General features: G+C 33.1%; 1 pseudogene across 1 annotated transcript in view; it reads right to left on the bottom strand.

Annotated features, from left to right (window-relative positions):
* Positions 1 to 665: 665 nt before the first annotated feature.
* Positions 666 to 22,957, bottom strand: part of LOC148283820 (uncharacterized) — a 42,961-nt pseudogene continuing 20,669 nt past the window's right edge. The window contains exons 2-3 of the transcript XR_015825501.1: positions 2,970 to 3,355; positions 666 to 888 (exon numbers count right to left, since the gene is read on the bottom strand). The product of XR_015825501.1 is annotated as an uncharacterized LOC148283820 (transcript). The remainder of the gene's footprint in view (positions 889 to 2,969; positions 3,356 to 22,957) is intronic.

Raw genomic sequence — 22,957 nt, 5'->3', positions numbered from 1 at the left:
TGTGTTATCAACGATCAAATATCTAAATTTAGTAAATAGGGTCTAGAATTTCAACCGTCTATGCGCTCAGTAGCTGCGAGACTTGTTGTTATCTAAATTCTAATTTTTTAAATCTGCTTTTTATTTCGTTTTTAAAATATCACTTAAACTCTAAACTTCATTGTCAAATAAAAAAATTAAAAATAAAAATGTAAATAGGGACTAGATTTCTTACTGTCAATACGCTCTGTAGCTGCAAGACGTTCTGTTATCTAGCTTATATATATCATAATTGTAATATATCATAATTGGAGATGAGGAACTAGAATCTCAACCGTCCATGCGCTCTGTAGCTGCAAGACGTGTTGGGATATTTATTTATTGTACAGCGCCCTTGAGGTGATTTTCACAAAAATGGCGCTATATAAATTATCCAAACATTATTATTATTATTAAAAGGGTTAAGCACTTATGGTGCCAGTTCAAGCACCATAAAACATTATTGTGTAAAAACTGCTTGCCGAATAAATACTTCATGTCTACCATCCCGAGAATTGAGCCTGGGACTGTTTGCATAGCAGGCAAACGCGCTGACCTTTAGACCAGAGTCTTAACTGAGATGTACGATTTATGATGTACAAAAAGAATTATTATTTAAAAATAGTTCAAATAAAATGGTTTCTCACCGATTCCTCCAGTCACAAAGACGTGGATTCCACTTCTAGCTGCTAATAACATGGTGGCCGCTACAGTGGTGCCCCCGGCCAGACGGAGCGCTATGGCTCGAGGCAGGTCCCTGCGGGACACCTTCACAGCCCCCTCGGCCGAGGCCAGGTGGCTCAGACGCGGCTCCGGTAGGCCGATACGTACGCGCCCTTCCAGAAGAGCGATCGTCGCTGGAACTGCACCCTTTAAGATATTTTATCACGTTTTAAAGGACATAGAGTATAAAACATACAAAGACGAACCACAAAACCATCAGCAAACCTGTATTTAATTGTAATGGTAGTCAAAAATATAGAAAATGTATTTTTAAGTAGATATGTGCTATTGTACAGTCATCGCTTTCCTAGGGAATAATTGGATGGGGGGGAGCTTTTAACAACCATATTAAACGATTAGAAACTGTTCAAAAATTGATCTTAAAAATAATGCTTCACAAAATTCGCACTTTTCTCTCTTTCCAATTGTTCCAAGAAGCTAAACTTTTGGAAATAAGGCAAAAATATTGTTTCCAATGTTTAAAATACCTATTAAAGAACCAAAATGTATTTACAAGTAATTCAAATAGATAAAGTCAAGGAAGTAATAGTGTGCTAGAAATAGCACATTGTTAAACGAGGCTAGCACAGAGACATGCATATTTTACAGGCCCAAAAAGTTTAAATTATTTTTGTACTGATAATATTTCATTGGTCCCAAACATTCAAAAGCTTCCTTCTTTTAAAAAACACGCACTACCTTGGATTCAAACTAAAAATATTAACTTTGTTTTTCTATGATATATTTTGTTGCCCTATAATAATAAGGAACTTTTTTATGTTTTTTCATATTTTTTATTTCCTTTTTTAATTACGTAGGTACTATATAATAAAAAAAGTACCTTATAATTTTTTTACAGAATATTTTTTTTTTCTCTTTCTTATATTACACCTGTCTATTTATTATAGGACCAAAAATTCATAAACTTGTATACCTACGAACTAGCCATGCCTTTGTAGATTTTTAAAAAAAAATGTATTTCATTGCTATATTTTTTGCTATAGTTTATTTTTCATGTCTAAAATATACAGATAGATATTTTCATCCCTATAACAGATAATTTTATAAAGTTAACCCCAGAAATATTATTTTCACGCGACATAAAATCAATAATTTTACTTAGAAATCGCGGAAGCAAAATAAAATTATTTAATAAAACCCTAACTTTAGAATTCTTAGTGAATAATGATTATTATGTTCTAAGCATGTACTATGTAATTATTACTGTTAAAATGAGGGCGCGGAGGTGTAAAATTATGTTATGTCATAATATGTACCACCCATGTAACGACCTATACCTTTCAACTATAAAATGAATGTTTAAGGAAAACAGTTTTGCTCATATATTTCATCTAACTAATAGAAATAAACTTTAGGTACGATCAGGACGGATGAATGTATTCTAAACAAGATGACACCTTTAAAGCTACATAATAATATTATATTAGAATTATATTAAATACAGTTTTCACGTTGTGTCATTTTTTTTTTCGAATCTGCAAACTTTAACTTAAAAATTATAAAACTTCACACATTTTAGAAACAAAACAAGTTCCAAAAGATTTATACATACGATTTTATCAGTCAAACTCATGACGACACATATTTTCTCAAGAAGAAATTATCCTAAATGTAAATACACTTCGAGACTGGAAGAAGTATTCAATACTTAAATAGTATCCTTTATATTTTTAATACTGTGTTTTACCTCTTATGTACATCGTAAAAAAAACAAAGAAATTAAAATAAAATAAAAAACTTCAAATTTTAATATTCCTGGATTGGCACCTGAAGCAAAAGACTCATCACATTATCTTTCGTTCTCTTCTCTTCTCTCTGCCTCTTTATCCCGGTTCATCCAGCCTCGAACCTCCTCGTACCCAAGCGCCAGGATCTTCTGACCTGGGTTGACACAATGGGAACAGACTGTGCTACCAACTCCTTCTTAATAGTACACCTCTACTTCTAGTATTAGCTGGGATGTTGAGCGTTCTTCTTGCTGAATAGTCCTCATCTCTACGCATGACGTGACATACCATCTCATCCTGCTTTCTTTCAATTTTTCAACTATCGGTGCCACTTTGAACGACACTTTGATCTTTCATTTTACAAACGCAATATTTATCTACGCCGCAATTAGAGTTCCAATGCAGTACCCTATACACCACTGGGTGCGGATAAAGAAACGATAATGATGAAAATTTACAGAAGTTGCGAAAAATTCTTACCTGATCTCTGACGATTTGCTCCACAGATTTGGCTGTCTCCAAGTTCTTGGGAAACGGCATGCCATGAGTAATGATCGTAGATTCTAGAGCAACTATTGCCTTCCCATCAGCAAACCCCTGCTTCACTTCTTCAGAAAACACAAACAGACCATCGTCAGCAGTAGCCAAACTACCGTAATTTCTTCCCCCAAGAGAACTGGTAGTCCAATCCTTATGCTTTTTGGAAGTTACTGCAAAACGAGTTCGAAACAGCTGCAGCCCAGTTCGCGCCATTGAAGAAAATGGTTGATAATTCGAATTCTTCCATGTCCAGAACTGATTTGGTAAAGTTTTTGAAACGTTGTTTTTCAAAGGTGACAGTTTCGCAAGCGTCAACATTTTGATATCTGAAACAAATAAAAATGTTAAATTATAATAACAGTAATGGAGAACACTTTAAAGAATGGTATGAGGAAGTCTGCTTTCACTTTTGTTTTTTTTTCGTTATAATTGAAATAATAAAATTAGTTCATTGATAACCTTAGCATGTAATATAATATGAAAAATATGCTGGTCCATTAGAAATCTAATTTTGTATTGTCTTTAAATACGTAATTGTACTGAATCTTTCCTGAATTAAAGAAAAAAAAACGTTTTTGAGAAAATTCGGATAGTTTAATTTTTTTTAATGAATTTCCAGTTTATGAGTAAGAATGCAGAATTTATGTACGACAGTGTTTTTGTTTTTGTTAAAATCCTAGTAGTTATTTTTTTGCATAAAAAAACCTTCTCCTAATATTTTTACTTTTGTAGATATTGTGAAAACAGCCCTCAATTGTGAGTTTGTCCAAACACTTGGACAAACTTAAAAACTCTTAAAAAAGTTAAGGCACTTTGTCCACAAGCATTTAACTGTTTTAAAGGGTGAGAGTCTTCCTATCGGTTTCACTCATATTTTTAAAAATGCCAAAAATTTCATAAACCGCGATTTTAGTTGAATTTGACTCCACTGCTTTAACTGTCCCTTTAACAGCTAATTAGGCGAGGCTTTTGCCACGTTTTATCACTCTTTCTCGTGACTTAATGTGAAAGTTCAGTGCTACGGGAAAATGTATATAAAAATCTTTTCTTATGCGCGGTAAAAATTAGAACATTAAATTGTACCGCGAAGTTTTCAGGATTTTAACTAGAGAGAAGCCATCGCTTAGTAAACAAATATAAATTGGAAATATACTTGGAATTCTTTGGGATAGATCTTCGGATTTTTTGTAAAACTTCGCCACTAAAACAGTGTGGGATGAAGATGGATTGGCGTGGTTTAGCTCGAAGTGTTTATCGTGTTTGTAAATAATTTTTTTTAAAGAAAAGAGAAATATTTGAGTTCTCAAATATTTAAATTTTCAGACTATTTTCTAAAAGTCTTAAAAATCTTGTGCTGGAAAAATGAAAATCGAGTTGTGGTAGACTGGGATTTGAACCTGGGCCTCGATTATGATGGGAAGATAAAGACGTCATACATTCACCTTGACGGTATCTCTCTCTTCACTCCGTGCCTCATGTCTGAGGGTGGTGATAACGCCTGATTCCAGGTATGGCTCGTCTGTAAACAGTCTCCCTCCATCTGGAACAGTCTTGTGCTCTTATATAGGCATTCGTCAGTGATGATTCTGATAATTCAGTGACTGTGCCGCTCCATCTTGTCGGTTGACGTCCACGTGACCTTGTCCCTTCGACACTTCCCAGGAGAATAGTTTTCTCCAAACTATCAGAGTTCCCCCTGGAAATATGCTCAAAGAACTGCAGGATTCTTTTCTCGCACATGGATGTTAGTTTCTCTTCTATGTCCAGTTCCTGGAGTATAGATGTATTCGTACGTCTGGCCGTCCACGTGATCCGCAGAATTCGCCGCCAACACCATATTTCGAAAACTTAGATTATTTTCTTTTCAGATTTCCTCAGTGTCCAACACTCTACACCGTACATGAACTCTGAGAAAACTAAGGCCTTCACAAGTTTTTTTGTTGGTGTTAATGGTTATACTGCGATTCTTCCAAATCTTCACCAGCCGATAACGGTATAGTTGAAGATAAACTCAAAAGCGTTTACTAAGATACACTACCGACCCCCTACCTTCAAGTTTTCGGTATGTACATCGATATGAAACAAGGGAAAGCGTATGTCACGGTACACATATCTCTACGCACTGAAATGGCATTGCTTCAGTATGACGTCATAGTTGAAGGTAAAATTCTCCCGACCGACTACTACTAAGATATACTACCGATCCCCCAACCATTAAGTTTTTATGTAAGTACATCGGTTTATACCGATGGCCAGTGGTGCTTTTTGCAGAAAGACATATAATGGAGATCGGTATTGCTGCATCTCCAGTTAAGATGTCGAAGAAATGTCCATTGAATTTTATTTTCCTTTATTGCCCTTTTTTGTCTTTGCTACACAGTTTTATATTATTTTTGTTCAGTTTCCTGTATATATGTTTCTTCAAGTCACTGTTGTAATTGGCTTAGGCCGTATATAAAATAAATATATAAAAAATAAATGCAAGTAGTAGTAGCTTTACGTGTTATAATGTAGCACCCTTCAGGATAACTTGTGACCTCGAGCGTTTAATTACTAAAATCTGTAATTAAAATATTGGATGATAAGGCGGCCATTTTGGTCACCGTGCTGTTGCTAGGCAACTGTGCCAAGGTAACTAGTCGCTGTGTTATACCGAATAGTGAGGAAAAAAAATATAATTAGCATCTTGAATTCGATATTAATCACGAAATGCATTAGCATAAGTAAGCTAATAAAAGTTTCTAAATTTAATTTAAAGCTTAGTATCGTCGCATCATTCCTTTACACCTAATGGTGCATAGGGAACTGTATTGATACATCAATCGCAGTGTAACGTGATCATTTTAGTTACATTTTAGTTAATTTAGTTTCAAGTACTAGTCCAGGGACTATGAAATATTCTAGCTTAAAAATACATATTCAAATAAATATTCGGCGTGTCCCTATTGTTTTTTTTTATTTTTTAAAATTAATATGGGAACTAGAACCATCCAAATACCCGTAAATAAGCATAGGTTTATCTGCTGTCTGTCTGCGGGCGCACGGTATACAAATATAAACGCAAAACGGACCGGTACAGAAAGTTTTGTTCTGATACTCAAATAACAAACAAAAAATATAAATATAAAAAAATAACAAAATCGGTTCAGTTTTGAGGTGCGGAAAACGAGACAACGAAACGTCGATTTTGTCTATTCTAACAAAAGGTCTGACATGCAGTTGTCTTTTTTGAACAGTATCGCTGAATTTATTATCTATATTAAAACACCTGGTTCATAAAGAAGTATAGAATTTGAAAAAATATTTTTTTTTGTAATATAAAAAAATACAGTTACCTAGTACGTAGGTGAAATAATTCAATTAGATTAATCTCGCCGGCATAAATAAAATTTTCAGCTCTTTAACTTCACAAACATCAACAGACGGAAAAATTGAAGGAATATAGATGTTAAAATATGGGCAGAATGGTGAATATTACACATTGTGTAAAGTGGCCACTTAAACCAGCCAATGACAGGTCATAAGCCCTATAGATGCCTAGACCTTCCTCAAAATGTTCTTCATCTCTGTTGTAATATGTTAACAGTCCTTTTCATTGGCCTTCATTATCCTATGATTTGACGCCATTTGATTATTTCCAAATGGGCTACGTTAAGTCAATGAAAACAAATCAAGAACTCTTGAAGCATTGGAAGCCAGCATAAAATAACAGCATATTTTTTATTTTTTTAAATATATTTTATTAAGTAATGCCTAGTAGGAGAAGAACCGTGCTAAGGCAGACTAACATATATATTTATTTATATATCTCCATATACATACACACACACACACACACACACGTGTGCACCCTTTTAAACATTCATACACATCCACACATACTGAAGAAATATTCCACAAATCACAACTTATGACACCAAAACAATTATACGCTAAAACAATATTTACTTACAGATTCAAAAACTACTCTTACTCAAGTGAAAGACATAACCCCTACAATACATCACATACAAATAATATAATTACTAGATCCTCAACACAAAGACAACTTAAACAAATACACACTAATACCACTTTCGGACAAAGGGATTTTGAGTATTATTCAATTAAAATCTATAACCCACTTCCACTATATATTAAAACAATTAGTAGCTATAAAAAAATAGATAGTGGAGTTAGCTAGGAGAAGTAAAATGGATTGTCTCATTCGCCCAAACCAATATTGAATTAATCGCTCCACAAATGTATAACTTATGTTAGGTTTTTGTTATTTTCATTGTGCGTTTTGTAATATAAATAATATAGATGTACATATATACCTAGTTTTTAAAACTGTGAATATTTTGTTAATTATCTCTGTTTATTAAGTTAGTCTTCTTTGTTTATTCTCTAATGTAAAAACATTTCAAAAGGTATATTGTTATGTGTCTTTGGCACGGGTAACCCCAGTGAGGTCACATTATTTTTATTATTAATTATAGTTTGTAAGAGAAAAATACGAATAAATAAAATAAAATAACATTTGGGCAAATGACATAGAAATACAATATATACACGCACATACACACATATACATGCATATATACATACATATATGTACACATACACATACCCACATAAATATTCATCCATATACATAAACACCCTTACATACAAATACATATATAATATATATATATATATATATATATATATATATATATATATATATATATATTTATAAATTTTATCCTTCTTGTCATTGTATTGCATTATGTTTAAATTTTCGTGGATAATATTAATATAATTTACCTTGCAATGTAGTTAAATAAGGTTTCGTTTTCTTTTCATCCTAACTGAATAAGCGACTGGGTTATTGTATTTTTTTGCATAGAACAGAACTAAACCAGATTTGTTAAAAAAAAGTCTCAAAAAATTGCACTGACAGAAAGCGCAGCGTCGGCAGTTTCCAATTAACGTTAGCATGCTATTGAAATGATAGAACATTAGCAATTCCTACAAAGGCGCAGCGACTACTCCTACTGGCTCATTTATTAGATACCTGATTTTAATTATGGTCATTTAATTAACTCCCTACATTGAATATTTCCCATATTTCAAAGCCACGGTAATTTGATTAAGGGTTTATTTTTGTATACTCTTCCGAGATAAGATCTTAATTACATTTTTTACCATTTAATATCAATCAGCAAATATTTTAAGCACACTATCATCTTAAAATAAAAATGATCATAATCATCCCTCTTTGCGCGCGCAGTGGTAAACCGTAAACCGTAGCACCATAGTTCGATCATCTATTGCAACAAAGTAAGGTGATCATTTTACGCTTTATATTAAGGAACAATGAAATATTGCAGTTTAAAAAATCGATATTTAACTCCACTCTGGCTCCACTCCAACCCAGGACACCAAGAATTATAGATGAACGCGTCAACAACCACAAAAAAACGCGGATTTATCTCCACTCTATTTCCTTATTTTTTGCTTTCGAGAGCAGTCATCGAGTCCAAGGTTTTTGTTATATTTCACACACAGGACTGAACACGGAAATTTAATGGAATTAGGATCAATTTAAAACATTACATTTTTAATTTACTCCTAACTATTATAGTCCAAAAATATTACGTCCCCACAATGTATGGGTCAATTTGGACTATAATTTTAAAAGTATTTCAATAAGTATGTATATTCAAAATAAAAATCCATACTCTTTTAAAAGATTGAATGCACAAATCTTTATTTTAGTTTTAAGTTTTCTTATGTTCTGAAATTAAAAAAAAATTATAGAATTGGAAAAATAATTGTGAAAGTAGGTTTAATGCTGTCGAAATGCGATCTCTTAGGCAAATGTGTACGAAACAATGTATGATAGGTGAACAAATGTCGAGATCCGTGGTTTGGACATGTAGAGCGAATGGACAGCGAAAGAACGGCTAAAGTATCTACGATGCATGAATTGATGAGTGCAGAAAACAAGAAAGACATTTTTTATAAAGTTTGTTCTTTTATTTTTAAATTCCGTATTAAGATATATTATATACAAATATATATTATCACTTTTGTTTTGTATTTGAGTTTAATTTTTTTTTAAATTTATTTACAATTTTAAAAAACCCGTTAGGGTTACATTAGAAATTTAATATTGTCTAGTCATTTTATGTCTCGTCTAGTCTAGTTAGTTCAGTCATCATGTGCTTTTCAGATTGATTTTAAATTTGTCTCCAGTAAAAGTTTTCAAGTAGCAAGGTAGGTCGTTGTAGTGTTTAAGTCCATTATGTAGTATTTTTGACTGTCCTGTGTTTGTCTTTGCTTTTTCAATATAATAGTGTTGTTGTTGTCTGGTGTTTTATTTGCGTATGTCAACATTTTTGACTAATATTATGTCGTCGTCTTGTATGTTTCCCAGTGTTATTTTGTGTACAATTTTTAAGGTCTCAATTTTAGTCAAGTGGTTTATGTCAAACTGGTGTGTTTTTTTGTACTGTTCAGTCGTAGAGGTCAGGTAGGGTAGGTTGTATGTTAGTTTGAGAATTTTATTTTGTTGTCTTTGTATTCTTGTTATGTCTGTCTTGTTACCAGTTCCCCAGAAGGCGATCATGTAACTCAATTTACTTTTGACATAGGCTTCGTACATCATATTTTTTTCCTTTCTCGGTATAAAATCTTTAATTTTATAGAAGAGGCTATGTAGTGATGCCATTACTTGAGTGAACCCGTCTATGTGTTTTGTCCATTTGAATTGTCTGTCCATTGTGAGTCCTAGGTAAGTCACATGTTCTAGTTCTTGAAGAGTTTCGTTGTTTATCTTTATGTTCATGTTATGGTTCTTCTTTTGTGTTTGGAAATGTATTATATTGCATTTCTTGGCATTTAGTGTTAAGAAGTATTTGTTTGTCCATTCTAATAGTTTTTGCACGTCATTGTTGATGGTTTTAGTCGTTTCAATGTCATTTTTGTTTTCATATAAAATTCCTAAGTCGTCCGTATATATTGTTTTTTATCCCATTATGTCACTGTGTATTATGTCGTAAATGTTTATTAGTGCATTTTTTTATTTATTAACGACCTAAGCCAATTTGCTCAGTTTTATATACTCGTACATGTTATTTTAACAAAAAAGACCACATACATCATACATATTATTTAAATTATCTCTACATTATGTTACAAATATGTTTTTATTTTATATGGTAGAATGGGCTCTGCACTATTTATCAGTTTTACTGGAATAAAACAATTATTATTTTCAAAATTTTGACGGCTGTCAACTAGTGTCATATCTATGGTAACAAATTTAACAGAAATAAAAATGATCTAAGGAAATGTATATTTAATTTATTGACTTATTTATTTTTTTGCATTATAAACAAAGAAAGATCAATGATTTATTTATTTATTTTATTGGGTAAACAAACAGTGTGTACAAAAATATTGTCAATTTCTTTGTATATATTAGTGTAGGACACTCATGCACACACTAAAAAAACGTTTACTTTTAATACAATAATTTAAATTATGTTCAATATAATACATGTAAAAAAAACGAAATGAAAAAAATATGTATGTTATAATAAAGTTAAATATCTGCTTTTCTCAAAATTTCTATGACTTTTGACCTAAATTTACATACATTGTCATAAAAAATATCAGCCTCGGTAAATCTAATGTTATATTGGTCGCATATTCTAGGTATTGTAGATTGTTTCAAATAGTTTGTTGACGCGTTTTCTGTGTAAAACAGAAGATTTTGTCTTGTCGGTCTAGATAGCACACGGAATGAAAATCTTTCAAGTAGGTTAGGAGAATCAATTTTATTATTTATCAATTTAAATAAAAATATCTGGTCTAACATTATTCTTCGATTTTTAAGAGTTTATTCCATGGTACTGCATACTTTCAACATGATTAGAGAAGTTAATGTTTAACCGGTAGTCGACCTGCTTAAAAAAAATTGTTGGACCTTTTTTAGTATATTAAAACTTATATTATAGTAAGGTAATAAAATACTGTGACCTCACTGGGGTTTCCCGTGCCGAAGACACTTAACAATAAACTTTGTTTTTAAATATTTTACATGTGAGAATAAACTATACAGAGATACTTAACAAAATATTCAGAAAGTTTTAAACACTACGTATTTGAGTTTATATTTCATTTTTGTACACTTATATTATTTATATTATAAAACGTACAATAAAATAATAAAAACATAACATAAACTATACATTTGTGAAGCAGTTTATTCTATACTAGCGGACCCGACAGATGTTGTCCTGCTCGAACGTTGGCTTGCCTGCTATTACCTTGGAAAAAGACTTTTTATTGATAAGTAGGTATCTGGGTTCTTGTTTATGATTGGATTCCAAAATTAAAAATTATTAATATTTAAATCTTGAATTTAAGTAGGTACCTAGGTACTTGTTTATGGTTGAATTCCAAAACATAAAATAATTCATTTTCAAATATGGAATTCTTTTTTTAATCAATGTCAAACTCGGTTCTTCTCACCATCAGGGGTGCACTTTATTCACGAATGTGACTTTCAAAAATGTATTGTATGTCAGTTAATATTATTTTAGTATTACCAAATGACCAGTAAAAATAAATAAACGAGAAGAAATTAAAAGGAATGTGAGGAAATAATCTGATTGGGATCCATAAAAAGCGAATGTTGATTGAAAACATTCAAAAACAAACTTTTTTTTTAACAAAAAAAAACAACATCCTTCCATTTTTTTTGTATGTTCGTTCTCGTCGAATGCAACCCTGGTAGCTCGATGAAAAAAAGATTTATGCTTCTAACTTTTTTTTACCGATTCGATTAAAATTTTTAATATCTACGAACACGCGCAGCGCAAAGATCTAAATTTCGCTGAAAACCGCACGTAAATCGGTTGAGCCGTTTAGAAGAAGTTCAGTGACATCACACGTACAGAAAAAATGATATATTTAAAGATTGGTTTGGGCGTTATAATCTTTGTCTTACTTCGCATTGGTCTCGCGATTTTTTTTAATTATTGGGGGCAACGCAATATTTGCTAAATCTAAGGTGTAGTTAGTACAGGAGTAACGTGTCTACTTATTATACGTCAATGTCTTTCACTACACAGTTTGTTTTAAGTTTCCCCGCTGCGCGCTGTTTCCTTTTTCCTTTTCCAACTTCACTTTTCAGGATGTTTCGGGACTAGGTCTAAGTACGAAGTTTGACGTCACTGAAAACTGAAACATTTTGTATACTTTCAGGAAAGAGCTGTTACTCCCCCCGCCTCTTTACAAACCATTTTCTTTTAAAAGGGAAAAGGCCGATATACTCATACACTATCCGTATTCCATTTTATTTTGACAGAGGAAATGAAATCATTATAATAATTTATCAACATTTTTTTGAGTCGAACCAAATTTTTGGAAACGAAAACTAGATTCAACCGCCTTGGAGATGATAAACATTTTATAGAATGGAAAATAATAAGTATAGGCTTTTACATGTCTTTTTATGACCTGTCATTCGCAGAGTAGCCACTTTATATACTGTGTTACATTCATAATGTTGCCTCTGTTTGAACATATACAGGTGTTCTTTAAACCCTGTCACACCCCGAAACCACGATGATCAATATGAGCAAGAAGACATATTGGCACATTAAAATAAATTTTTAGAACGACTAAAATCTTAAAAAATAAAATATTTAAAAAAAACAAATGTTTGCTTACTTCTGCAGGGGAGAAACGAGGAGGGGGGAGGGGGAGTCTGATACACCATAACCACGTGACCGCGCCCCCCTCGCTTCTTCCCTGCATAAGTTAGCAAACATTTGTTTTTTTTTAATTTTCTTCGTTTTAAATATTTTTTTAACATGCTTATATGTCTTCTTGCCCATACTGATCATCGTGGTTTCGGATTTGACAGGGTGTCAAGAACACCCTGTATATTCCTTTAATTCTACCATATGTTAATCTTTGTAAAGTAAAAAAGCTGAAACCTTTAAAATGTGGGTGAGATTCATCCGGCTGAAGCAATCGACCTGACCCACTTGGCAACGCCCGAAAATAATTTTTCAATTTTTATACTTCTTATACCAGTTAATCAACAATGTTTTTAGTTTGTCCAAATATTTGTAGACAGGATGAATTTCCTCTTAGGGAGTTATTTAGATCTAGCCTCCCAATTTTTGAAGAAACCCGTCACAATAGATCTTTAAGGGTCGTAGTGACGTCAGGAGCTTGCATAGCACTGACCCCTACCTCTAAGAATAAGAATTTATAAAGAATTATCTACGAAAAACTTCAATATTATTTTTTATTTTATTGATTGCTGGGAAGAAATTGCGTTTGGCAATAAGCCCGCACAATGCGCAATCAATATTGTACAAAGTTAAATATATATAAAATTGACAATCAGCGCCCTTAAGGTGATTTTCAGAAAAATGGCGCTATGTAAATTATCCGACTACAATAATAACAATAAAGAGAGATCTCAGCAAAATCTCAAAAAAAATAGAAATAAAGAGAGATCTCAAAAAAAAAATCGTATGAGATACGACTCTTACGACTTTTGCTCAGAGGCACATCTCCTCTATCGGACCATGAGAGTGACCAACCAAAACCAGATTTTCAACCCAAACCGAATTTCGGCTTCTGATCTAGTTTCGGCCGAAAACGAAACTCAATGAGTTAAAAGTCACTTCAAAACGACTAAAATTAAGTGTTAAATAAAACACAATGAAATAAAAGGTATAAATCAAATGATTTGTTGTTATTATCTAGTACACATAATTTATACGCAACAGTTCTTGAAAAACAGAATTAAGTACAAAAATATAAATATGAAAGATTTTAGAACTATTAACTATAGTCAACAAACCACAAAATTAGTCAAGTTTTTAGATTTTATGTTAGTCAATGGCTCGTCAACGGCAACGTTAAACGAGGACGTCCGAGGAAGACGTGGCATGATCAGATAAACCAAAATCTTAAGTCTGGTCATGTCAAAAGCAGACAGAACCGAAGGGCATGTATGACAAGATGTATGAATGTGGAAGAGGCTAGGATTGTATGCCAGGATAGACGTGTGTGGCGGTCCATTCTCTCTGCCTACCCCTACGGGGAAATGGCGTGATGGTAGTAGTAGTAGTAGTAGTAGTAGTAGTCAATGGCAATACAAAAACTAATTATTTGAATGGACAAGAAAAGGGAAATATCACATACTACGAATACCGATAAAAATACATGAAATGTATTTAGAATAATTAATTGTATTTTCAAAATCAATGTGGATATTGTGGAGAAATGTTTTCATGTAAAAAAAAAAAAACAATTTTCAAAAAATACGTCGCCGGAAAAACGCGACATGTTTGGCCTTGATAGTTGTGACGTCAAGATTCGTGACAGTGTTTTAAACGAATTTGAATAGTCAGTAACAAATAAACATAAATCGTGACGTATTTGGGGCGTGGCCAATGGGATGACCGGTTTTGCGGGAATTCAAAATTACAAATTTGAAAACATTTTTTATGCAACTAAAAATGAGCAAAAACTATTTTTTTACTGAGCAGTATCTCAAATACCTTTATTACTTTAAAAATGTTTTAAAAAACGTGTCATTTCTCTATTTTGCTAATTTTCACATGAGTACAGACGAACGTTATCCGAGCCGAAGTTTCGGTCAATTTTAGGCCGAAATTGAAACAACGGACAAAACTGCCCGAAACTAAAACCGAAACATTGGTCGTTCGCTAACTATGAGTGTTCAATATTTTGGAAGAGAGTATGAAGCTGTTAAGGGCAAAACCAATCAAGAGAGAGGTTAAGGACTGGATTTTCTTTGGCGGGAGGGATCTAATTAGGAAGCTTAGTAATAATTTTAAAAATACATTTTTTTTAAATTTTTCATTTTTAAAATATGTTTTGCCATCGTTTTTTTCATGTTGATGTGCCATGTGTTATTTTTTTACTCTGTTTTTGTATACTATTTGTTGTGGTTTAATGTTATTTTAGTTAATAATTCGTCCCAACGTAAAACAGGACTTCAGTCCATGGAGTCGGAATTACTTCTTAAACAAATGTAAAATAAAATACAGTGAATAAAAAAAATCCAGTAAAATTTTTCTCATTTCTTACAATTCATTTCTTCCTAGGAAAATTCAAATGTCAGCACATTTGACCCACAAAAGGGAAGTGTTGTTTTAATGGGTGAATTTTACGGCGCGGAATAATAGCCCATAAAGCACTAGCAGTAAGGACACTTATTGCGATTTCTTTATCACCAAATGCACCCTTTTTGATAAATAAACCAAATATTATATGTGACCTGAAGAAACAAAAGTGCGGCTTGATAATAATTATTTCATTTCTGCAAAAAAGATTTTTTTCTGTGTCCAGGATGCTGAAGATTACAGTTGTGTGTAAAATAGAAACAGAACCCTGTAGCTCAATCGCAAATAACTATCGACATGTTTAAAAACATGCTAAGCATTTGCGCAATCGCGATGAACAATAATGAACACGCCTAAGTTATTTATTAATTAATGATTAACGGACAGTGTCCATGTATACAATTTATAGGGTTTAATTATTACAATAAAAGAATAGTTTCAAACATTTTTAAAAAAGAAAAGAAGCATTGACAAACATAAGGGACATCGAGACAAGATCTGGACTATTTATTTAGTGCTCGTTTAAATCGCTGTAAACTTAAACCAAAAAAGTCCAGATTTTATCTTGAGTTAACAATACGACAAAGACGGGTCATTGGAGAATTAAGGTCATAGTTTGTTCTATTCTGATCGATGAACAGTACTTTATTCGCAGTCATAAGTCAACGCGTGTGTAATCTCTAAGTCAACGCTCGTGTTGATTTGTTTTTTGTTTTCCTTGTAAATAAATACAGTTCACTGGCGAAAAATCGGCGTTTACTATAAAAAAGAATACATGAATGCATTTGCTAAATAGAAAGAAGTATCTAACACAAAAAAGTGAACATTAAATTACAATTACTATGGCGACTGCTTTTCTTGACATTTGGCTTACCAACCGCCGGCTAAATGCAATAAATATCATGATAAATAGTAAATAAATAAATAAAAATAGCAGTTTTTGAATATTTTCCATATATACACCGGTGAAATTCAAATATGTGATTGCGCAGCAGGATTATACGTCGCGAAACGTAAATATTTTGACATTTAATATTAGGTGCTCACGGATGTTAAGTTGTGATCGCGAATACGATAAACAACCATGGTGAGAAATTGTTATCACGTCGCTTATTATCACGTCAATAGTTATTTGTGATTGCGCTACTGAACGAGTGTTTACGACTCGATAGCGTAAACTGAAAATCCTGAAAAAGGAAGCCGATTGTGGATAAGTTCGCCTTGTATGTAATTTAATAGATAATGCATTCGTCTTTTATGGTCTAATGTTCCGGGTTCAATTTCCGGCAAGTTTTAATGAAATATTTATTTTACTCTGCAATATTTCATCATCATCATTATCATTCCCTTTCCTACCTAATGGTACATAGGGCACTGCATTGGTACACCAATCGCAGTGTATCTTGATCATTTTTGTTAAATGAAGGTAAGATTATCATTCTTACGCTTCAAGTACCAGTACATGGACTATGAAATATTCTAGACCTATATAAAAATATATTTCAGATCAACCATGTCGGCAATCGAACCCGAAACCGACTAAAGAAATTTGTTTAGTCTCCCACCAGTCGGACGATGTCGGTCACGACGAAACCCGGTCACTGGTAAAAATATATAAATAAAAGTGGAATAAAACTATTTACGTATTTTTATTATTATAATTAAAATGCAGTTCCACCAAGAAATGTCAGTAGAAAAACTCAATCTATATATTGTGTAAATGGACAATGTCCGTTTATTTCATTTATTTATTTAGGAAATTATGCATACTATTATATAATATTCCCAAGGAGTTTTGGGAAAAACTCATTTAGGTAATATTATTTTTGTAGTTTCAGTAGTAATATTCTATGAATCAGGTAAAAATAATAATTATTGTAACAGCGTGCAAAAAAATTGTGAAAATTTTCCAGAAAGTTTTTTAAAACCAATTTATCAAATTAAATTGAAATCGTGTAAAACATAATAGCTAATGAGCTTATGAAATAAAGCATCAGTTATTTAATTAGATTTAAAGGAGACAGAAATATACAGACAAAATTCAGAACAATAAACGAAATAGTGTTAAAGAATACATATTCTTATCAGTTAAATTCGCACATGCAAAACTAAATTTTCACACATAAAACAACTTAGGAAACTAAAAAGTGTTTATTTAGTAGTTCTTTGTTCGGCCCTGTTACAATTAAATATGTAAAGGTTTTGTACACTAAAATCTTTCTCTCTCATAATTTATAATATAGGTAATTATTAAAACAAAACATATGCCACCCGAGACCCTGGATCCAATAATAATGTCAATTCCTGTGTATCACATAAGTCAACTTTTTCAATTTTAACAAATTACAACTGAGATGGAGAACACCTTAAATAAGGGAATATGGAAGTCTAGGCATTTACAGGGCTTATGACCTGTCATTGGCTGGTTTAAGTGGCCACTTTACACACTGTGTAACATTCACAATTTTGCCTATGTTTGAACATCCACATTTCTTCAATTCTTCCATTTGTTGATTTTAGTGAAGTTAAAGAGCTGAAACCTTTATTGTTGCGAAGAGAATCATCTGACTGAATTATTTCCCATACTAGGCAACGCCTGAAAACAATTTTTCAATTTTTAAACTTCTTCTTGGACCAGTTGGTTTCATTACAATATTTGAGTTTGTCCAAATTTTCGTAGACAAAAGACTGGATTTCACCCCCTCGGGAGTCATTAAGATTAACAAATTACAACAGAGATGGAGATGCCTAGACTTCCATATTCCCTTATTTAATGTATTCTCCTCCCGACTCCCGAGGGGGTGAAATCCAGTTTTTTGTCTACGAACATTTGGACAAACTCAAATATGGTTTTTTAATTCTGTTTTATTTGCTCATCTTGTAGTTTGCAACTATATTTACAGGTTTATCAAAACACAAATAACACGAATATCGAAATTTCTTGATGTTTTTTCAATGTGAAACGAAAAAAGCATTTTAATTGGTACCGTTGGACACTGGTAGACATAAAAACGTCGGTAAGCGGTTATATACTAATATTAAATACGAGTAACATGTAGTAAAATGATTGACCACAAAGTTAATGCTTTGAATATTAATAATAGTTATCATTCATTCTTATTATTGTACATAAACAAAACTAAATATTAGTTGACCGACAAGATAAACATCCCTCCATTTGGTATGTTCTTTCATCCCCGTCCCTCTGGCACTTTCCCCCGATTAAGGTCAAAGGGGAAAGTGAAATCGTAAGAAAAGGAGCGGAAAAACTCCGCACTCCGCACGCCGCACTTCAGCTGCGCTAACCTTTATTTATCGCCCGCGGGAGCACAAGCAGCAACTTTTAATTTCCCACCAAGAAATGGGACTTTTACTCAGTTCTGATTCACGACCCTCCCATCGAGAAACCTTTTCCACCCGGCTTCAACATTTTTTCTACAGTCAAAAACTTTTACTACAGCCTTGAAATTTAATTTATAAGACGAGTGATACTTCAATCTACAAATTTAGAATATACAGTGACCGGTTTCATCGCTTTCAAGACATCTTCGAGACTGGTATCTTTATTAAGAAATTCAATGTATTTATGCAAAACAGCGGTAAGGATAAAAGATTCAAATTTATTTATTTTTAAAAATATTTTTTGGTTTTTACTGCGTATTAACTGGGTTTTAAAATGTGTTTTTTACTATGTCTTTTACTATGTTTCGTACTATGTATTCTCTTTAAATTTTGTACTTTACTTGGTTTTTGCTTCTTGCTAGTAGCAAAAAAGACCCGCAATTCTTGGTAACAAAAGTCTACGATGTATGCAAGAAAAGCGATTTGCTTATGAATGTTCATAAATCAAAAGTGATGGTTTTTGAAAGGGATGAAAATATAACTAAATGTGAGATCAGCGTGAACGGGGGTATTCTGAATCAGGTAGAAAAATTTGTGTACCTGGGGAGTATGTTTACTAGGGATGGAAATACCGAGAAAGATATTGAAAGGAGGGTGAGTGCCGGGAACAGAGTGAACGGTGCACTGAAATCTACTTTGGCGAACAAATGTTTATCGCAGGAGGCTAAACTAGCAGTTCACGACGGAGTTCTAGTGCCAACTCTAATGTATGGGAGTGAAGTATGGAATTGGAAAAATAATGGTGAAAGTAGGCTGAATGCTGTCGAAATGCGGTCCCTCGGGCAAATGCGTGGTAAAACGATGTATGATAGGTGCACAAATGCCGAGATCCGTGAATTGTGTAAGACTGAGACATGCATTATCGACAGAATCAAGAAAGGGGTGCTGCGTTGGTTTGGACATGTAGAGCTAATGGACAGCGAAAGAACGGCTAAAAGGATATACGATGCGAATGTTGATGGACGCAGAAAACGAGGAAGACCGAGAACGACATAGCACGATCAAGTCCATCAAATACTTGAAGATGGACATGTCAAAAGTAGGAATAATCGGCGTGCGTGCATGAGAAGATGCATGAATGTAGAGGAAGCGAGGTCTGTATGCCAAGATAGTGTTATGGCGTTCTATCCTCTCTGCCTACCCTTACGGGGAAACGGCGTGATGGTTTGTTTGATAGTTTGTTTTTAAATACGATTTTACTATATTTTAAACTAATTTTATGTACATAGACTTCATGAACTCAGCAATAGCAACTCAGCAACTCCCACATATCTGATATATTTAGTGTAGGGTATTGTTCCTATAGAACAAACCTTTTGAACATTTTCAAAGATAGTGAATGGTAATTATATTTTTATTCATACATTTTATAATATATACAGTTTTTTGTTCACTTTGCCCAGCTGTATGAAACAGTACTTTTTAATATGATTTTCTTGTCGTATTACTGTAAAATGTTTTATTATTTAAACTTTCTACTGAATATGCTGTATAATTTTTAGGTTTTTTTTTTTATAAATCTTGGGTATAAGGAAATTTATGTTTTTTTTTTTTTTAAATAGATTAAGACAAATATGTTAGTATTATAAATGTTTGTAAAAGGCAGATTTGCCGTATATGTTAATAAAATAAAATAAATAAATAAATTATATGATAATAAATAATAAATTACATTTTTTTTTACCATTAGATTTAGAATGTCCAATTACTATGGAACCCACCCTGGCTCTTCCCAAACTGCCTGTTTTTGACAAAATATTTGTTTAATGCTGTCGACTAAGCTTTAATATCAAAATAAATGTTGGTATGAAATCGTCTACAGTATACCTCAAATTTTTTTTTTTTGTACTGGAGCTTTATAGTACAGAAAGGTGCGTGACTTGTTAGATAAATACGGGTATAAATAGCCTTCGGTATTATTCTGATTGCGTGTTAGCGGGAAATTATCGGTAAATCTGAATTAAGTAGCGTTAAGTTATAAGGAAGTACGAATTTCCTCGTTGCTGAATTCAAAATATTAACCCCACTTCCCATAAATAATCCACCCCGTAAAACAGCGTGGAGCGAGTTTTTCCGTTTAATAATAAACTCATCATCGTCATCATACCAGTCTACACCCAGCGGGCGTAGGGCACTGCATTGATACATTTATATATTATAGTGTTGACCTTTATTTTTCCTTGTTTATAAATTCGCATTAATGTCTTTTTATATTCTTATTACTGACTAGCGGACCCGACAGACGTTGTCCTGCCCGAACGTTGGCAAAAGACTTTTCATTGATCAGTAGGTACCTAGGTACTTGTTTGTGATTGAATTCCAAAACTAAAAATTGTTTATATTGAATTCAAGTAGGTACCTAGGTACTTGTTTATGGTTGAATTCCAAAACATAAAATAAATATCTTTTCAAATATGGCATTCTTTTTGCAAACGTCAAATTCCGGTCGTCTCACCAACAAAGGGGTATACTTATGTAGGAATACGATTTTTCAAAATGTATTGAATTTAATAATATTTTAGTGTTACCAAAAATCCAACAAAAAGAAATAAATGGGTAGAAATTATAAGGAATTTAAGGAAATAATCTGATTGAAATCCACAAAAAACAAATGCTGTTTGTAAACATTCAAAAACAAACTTTTTCATACGCAGAAAAACAACATCTCTCCATTTTTTTGCAAATGCATATTCCTCGAATACAACTCTGGTAGATCGATGAATAAAACATTTAGGCTCCTAACTTCTTTTTTACATATTCTATTGAAGGTTTTAATATCTACGAACACGCACAGCGCAAAGATCTATATTTCTCTGAAAACCGCACGTAAATCGGTGACATCACACGTACAGAGAAATTATATATATAAACATTGTTTTATTATGAGACGAAGAGACAATATGGAAAAATTAGACGGCAAGGAGATAAAAAGACACCTCTTGTTGTCACACCCATTAAAAACAAAAAAAAACAACTAACCATCACGCCGTTTCCCCGTAAGGGTAGGCAGAGAGGATAAAATACCACATCACTCTATCTTTGCATATAGATCTCGCTTACTCTACATTACATCATACCGTAACATACATCTTATGCACGCGCCCCGATTATTCGGACTTTTTTTTGCATCACAACAGGCCAGGAGGCCCAATTACAGTGGTGAATTACATTACGGAACGCCTAGGCTTGAGAAAAATTAAATTTTAATTATTGTGTTCCCACCGGGAATCGAACCCGGAACCTTCCGTGTGTGAGTCAAGCGTCTTGACCACTGCGTCACGAAGGCCGCCATGAATTATTTTAACATGTCCATCTTAAAGATTCATTGGATTTGGTCATGCCATGTCTTTCTCGTTCTTCGTCTCTTTCTGCATCCATCAACATTGTAAATATTTTAAGCCGTTCTTTCGCTCTACATGTACAAACCAGCGCAGAGCTCCTATCTTGATTTTGTCGATAATGCCTATCTTAGCCTTACATAATGTACGGACCTCGACATCTGTGCATCTATAGTACATAGTTTTACCACAGATTTGCCCGAAAGATCGCATTTCGACAGCATTCCGCCTACTTTCATCCCTGTTTTTTCAAGTCGATACTTCGCGCCATACATCAGAGTCGGGACCAGGACTCCATTGTGAACTGCTAATTTTGCCTTGCAACAAACATTTATTTGCCAATGTTGACGGCACTCATCCTCCTTTCAATATCTTTCTCAGTCATTCCATCCCTAGTAAACATACTTCCCAGATAGACAAATTCCTCTACCTGTTTTAGTATAATCCCATTCAGAGTGATTTCACATTTAGTCATACTTTTATTTCTTTCAAAAACCATCACATTCGATTTATCAACATTCATCAGCAAATCGCCTCCCTTGCATACACCGTAGACTTTTGTTATCAAGAGTTGCAGTTCCTCTTTGTTGTTAGCAAGAAGCACGGCATCATCGGCATGCAAAAGACAATTAACAGTTAAATCGCCCATTTTCGCTCCCAGTCTTAAGCTTTTCAGTTGATTCATACAGTTATCAATATACGCGTTGAACAGCCATGGTGACATTACACATCCCTGTTTGACTACTTAATGAATGTCAAACCACGATGTGTATGATCCATTTACCCTAACACATGCTGTGCTGTTTTTATACAGAGAAGCGATAGCCCGTGTCAGATTTCCGATCACTCCATACTCTGATAACACCTTCCATATTTTTTATCTGCTTTACATATTATAAATAAATAATGGGTGTGTCAACTATCAACTTGACAAATATGTGTGGTCCTAAAAATGAGGACCTAATGACAGACATTTTGTTCCCAGTGCCAAGTCCTGATAGTAGTCCGTTGTAGTTTCGAGTAAGTAGGGAAACAT

Source organism: Micrasema longulum, unplaced genomic scaffold (assembly GCF_059751315.1).
Source record: "Micrasema longulum isolate JH-2025_06_02 unplaced genomic scaffold, ASM5975131v1 h1tg000194l, whole genome shotgun sequence".
NCBI lineage: Eukaryota > Metazoa > Arthropoda > Insecta > Trichoptera > Brachycentridae > Micrasema > Micrasema longulum.
Note: the sequence above shows the minus strand (reverse complement) of the source record. Positions and strands in the feature narration are given on the sequence as shown.